The sequence below is a fragment of the Haliaeetus leucocephalus genome, unplaced genomic scaffold, assembly GCF_000737465.1.
Source record: "Haliaeetus leucocephalus isolate CR32 unplaced genomic scaffold, Haliaeetus_leucocephalus-4.0 Scaffold0, whole genome shotgun sequence".
Taxonomy (NCBI): domain Eukaryota; kingdom Metazoa; phylum Chordata; class Aves; order Accipitriformes; family Accipitridae; genus Haliaeetus; species Haliaeetus leucocephalus.
The window spans coordinates 11,653,043-11,657,499 of record NW_010972436.1 but is presented as its reverse complement, the minus strand read 5'-3'; the positions used below and the strand labels follow the sequence as shown (position 1 = coordinate 11,657,499).

At 42.2% G+C, this 4,457-nt stretch overlaps 1 protein-coding gene across 1 annotated transcript in view; it reads right to left on the bottom strand.

Annotated features, from left to right (window-relative positions):
• The window catches only part of MYO3A (myosin IIIA), a 126,144-nt gene extending 122,897 nt beyond the window's left edge, over positions 1-3,247 (bottom strand). The window contains exon 1 of the mRNA XM_010562842.1: positions 3,144-3,247. The gene's annotated coding sequence lies outside the window, so the exon portion shown is untranslated. The remainder of the gene's footprint in view (positions 1-3,143) is intronic.
• Positions 3,248-4,457: the final 1,210 nt, after the last annotated feature.

Sequence of the window (4,457 nt, the reverse complement as noted above, 5' to 3'; positions counted from 1 at the left end):
AGCCGCCCCGGCCCGGCCGGGCCGCAGCCAACCCGGGGTCCCGGGCCGACCGCCTCCAGAGCGAGGTCACAGCCCCCGGGGCCTGGCCCACCCCACGGGGGATTGCGCCGCGCCTGCCGGCCGCGGAGGGTCCAGGGAGGCTGCGGACCTAGCACAGGAGAGCTGCGAATCGCGGCCCTGGGGCTGCCGGTGGCCGCGCTGCCCTGCGTAAACCTGAGGGACTTACCTGGTCCGCTGAAAATAACGGAGATCTGGTACGCGCACGGAGCTCGCGTTATTACCCGTTGCAGAGAGGGTAATACACGGCGGGCAGCACAACATAAGCATAATACATGGTAGCAGGGTGAAGTCGCAAGACAATGTACTCAAAAGTTGGGAAACGGATGGATTTTAATCAATACAGCTCCTATGTGATGTGTGAGCCAGGCTTTAATTATGCTTCTTAGGTTTCCTTTGGAGGACCCCTGCCACATCCACTGCAAAGAGGCAGCCGCACTTAATCAGCGCTGGGGAACGTGTGCCTCCGTCCGAGACTTCTGCTGTCGTGTTGAGTTTGTCTCCTTCCATTTTTCTAATAACGTTTGAACCTGGTTTTTGTTTTCAGACAGGTCTGACAGTAGGGGCGTTGTTTCAGAGCTATGTTCTACGTCTTTCACAAAAGCAGAGTAGAGGCTAGGTAGTTCATGGATGGCCTTTCCATGTGAATATATCCGTGATGGGAAGGGCTGCTTATCCCATCCCAGACATTGCAGAAATCACATGGACAAGAAAGAAGCCTTATGAAATCCCTCACTGTGGGAAAATCATCAATAAAAACTTCAGTATTCTTAAACCCCAAAGCTAAACAGCCACAAGCCAGATATTTGTAAGAACAAGAGACTTCCTTAGTTCCCTTCATCAAAGCACTACTTCTTTACTGTATAAAAATTGTTAGCATTTTTAGACTGTGCGCAGCATTATGTGCATAGGAATTTATGAGGGAAAGTTTAAGGTGCCATATAGTCTTTATTAACTCCTTTCATTGATGGCTGCTCTGTCCCTTCATAACTGTTCCTCCTCCCCTGGTTGAGACCCTATAAAAACACAAAATGAGCTCCCTAGTTTTGTAATCCCATTTTACTAATTGGGGTTGGAAACACTAGCAGAATAGGGCCTCAGCTGTAAAAACATCCATATCTTTTAAGCGTGAATTGCTACATGAGCAACATTGTGCAAAGCTTCCTCCCCCCTGAGCAAAGCTCTCATTGATTTTAGTTGTGCTTACGAGTGCCTAGCACCCACTGCCTTTAGGCCCCGTGTCTGGCTGGATGGCAGGTCACATGCAGAAGCATGACAGTCTAATCCTCTGATCATGCAGAAGCTTGACCAGAGTGCACCATGAAAAAAGGCTAGAAGCCTCTCAGTGGAAAGCCAGGTAGAAAAAGGGGATAGTAGACACTCATACCTCTCCTCCCAGCAAGGAGGCCTGGAGCAAGGAGCTGAAAAGTGATTAGGCACAATCTTAGGAGCTAGAAAAGACAATAACTTCAGTGATCGGTTCATACATCCCCTTCCACTCCTAGCAGTGCTGTCTTAAAACCACTGTTTCCCACCTTGCCTGCTTCTCAGTATCTGTGTGCCAAAGTCACTGTCCCTTAGCTCTGAAGACCTGAAATTCCCTGTGACTGCTCCTTCTTCTGTCAAAGGGTCCTCAAAGGCAAAAATCCATTATGCGACTTAGCTAACTGAGTCCATTTGGAGTGAAGTATTGTACACACTTTGGTCTTCTGCATTAATTAATTATTCAGGTGAACTGGTCTGCAAAACTCCCCCAAACTAGTATCTGTTTCATTTAAATGATCCTGAATGATGTGTAAGTAATGACAGTCCGTTGCTGCAGGAAGGATCCTAGTTTAAACCGGTAAAAGTCACAACCAACCTCTGAGGCCTATGAAGGTAGGCACTGTGCAAACAAACGGGGAGTTTCAGCCCTTAGCGAACGACAATCTATGTGTCAAATAGACACTGATTGTGTTAGAAAACCTAGGCATGAAGCGATTAAGTGACATTCAGTGTCATACAGCCTAGCCGCATTTCTCCTTTCCCTTTATTTTCAATCCTTCATGTTCTTCTTTTTCCATCTCAACATGCCTTGGCTTTACCCCTCTTACCCCAAAATTTATGGCTCTGCTTTTATCTAGGAAGCCTTCCAGGTGAGATTTCAAAGTTCCTGAGTGAATGTGGGTATATGCTCCCTCTCCCCAAAAATAAATTTGAAATAATTAAGGACAAGTATTATGTATTGACAATATCTAGATACATATTAAAGTGTGATCATCTCCAGCTAGAACCTGGTATGAAGTTAAGTTGTGCTTAAAGCCATGAGACAGCATCTATACTACACTATCTTTTCAGCAGATTGCGATTAGATTGGTTTCAGACTCTCCTTGCCTTTCAACGTAGTTTTTAACTTCACTAGAAATATTGTGGGTGTAAGTCTGAAAATTATTTTTAAATTACTATGTGAGAAATATGAAAGAAGTATGAACAGATACCCTTTCAGAGCATCTTCAACATTAGATGACACTAGACAATTGCTTAGAGAATAAGTCTTACTCTTCATTGTAATATAATGCACCAGAAGCATACATAAGTAGAATGGACCTATTTTACTTCAGAACCGATAAACTCAGACATTTACATTCCTAGAAGCTTCTAATGACAAAAAGAAAAAAAGGTGCTCTCATGAGTAAGGCACCAAATTAAGACTGTAATTTATTTAATAAACTATTTCCTGTATTGTGAAAATCCTTACTACATCCAAATAAAGTCAGGATCCTGCTGTGCTGAATGCTGCAGACCACCCTACAAAAGGAGGTCCTCCTGCTGCTATGCTCTGAATCCTGGGCAAAGCTCAGCCACGGGGGGCTTGTGGGACCTAAGGCATACGTTCCCTCTTTTCATCTATTTTCTTTTCTTTATAACTGAGCTTTTAATACTATTCTACCCATGAGGAGGTGTTTTGTTGGCTAATTATGTACATACGCAAATAACAAGTGATGTACAAAAAGATCAGCAGATATATAAATGGTAACTTAAGAAAATAAACAAGCATGTTTAACTAGCAGAAGAGAGACCACCACTATAAGAATTAAAGAACTTACCTCTCTGGGGAACTGCTTTTTGACCTCTCTGGCTGCTTAACTGAGCACAGCCTGTAGCAAATATGAGGAACTCCTCCCCTTTTGGTGTTTATTACAGAGAAACAATACTTCCTGCGACACCTGAGTAAATATCCTCTAGGAAAACCACCACAGAGTTTGTCTACAGCTATCTTGTTATTCCTTTGATCATAAATACCATCCACCATAATGAATTACCAAGCATGCCCAAAAGCATGAGTTATTTATTGAATGCACACATTTCTCTGAAGCAACTGTGAGCTTTGCCAGATATTTTCTTTAGTTGATCAAAAGAGCTCCGTAACCCCTTTTGAAGGTCTTAGATGCATGATCCTTGTAATCACATTTAAGGGGCTGGTTAGCTGAGGAGATTGTTAATAGGATACAAAACCCTTCACATCCAACCCAGATCAGTGCAGATGAAAAGTTGTGACTATTCAACAGCTCTTTCATGTCCTGTGACCTAACCCAGTTCCTAAAGGAGAAATGTTTGTATTACTTTGAATTTACAGAATGTGGTTTTCAGGCTTTTTTAGCTGCACGTGTGATACAGAACATTTGACAAACAGGAAAATAATTTAAAAGCTCAAAAAGTGGTAATTAATGAATCCAATTAAAACTGCAATCCAAAGAATTTTGAAAATTCCCACTCCAAAACTACCTCCACAGTCTCAACAAGCCCATAAGCACAGGTGAGGGTTATAGTAATCAAAAGCAGAAATTGCTGGAAAATAGGAGTGATTTAGAAAACTGACAGTTCTTCGCTAAAATTTCCCTGTATCAGCCCCTGTCATTAGGCCCAGGAGCTGCACATCTAGCACAGAAGTATTGCCTTCGAATGGTGATAGCCTAATTCACACTTGTTGATTGATTCCCAGTAGGGAAGAAAAAAAATACAAGCAAATATATGCAAGGCATTGTGTTGAAATTTCACAGCTGTTTTTACTTCACAGGGTTTGAGGTAGCAAAGTTTTAGGGTTTTGTAGGTATTGTTTTCCATCTAAGCAAGTCGTAAGCCAGATCCAACTTGAACTTGTCTCAAACTGAATTTTAAAAAAATGCTCTTAATTTTTTTTTTTTAATAAAATATCAAGAAAAGAGGTATTGGAAAATTTGGAGTATAAAACCTTCCACAGTTGTTCTAAAAAATCACAGGAGAGAAGGTCAGGGGCCAAGTGATAACTGCAGAGAAGATCTATGCTACAAAATGCCTTCTAGTGTCAGCAGTTACTTAGAGAGTACACTTATCCCTTCCTTGGAACGCACTGATCACCAAAATAACCTTAAAGGATTTTG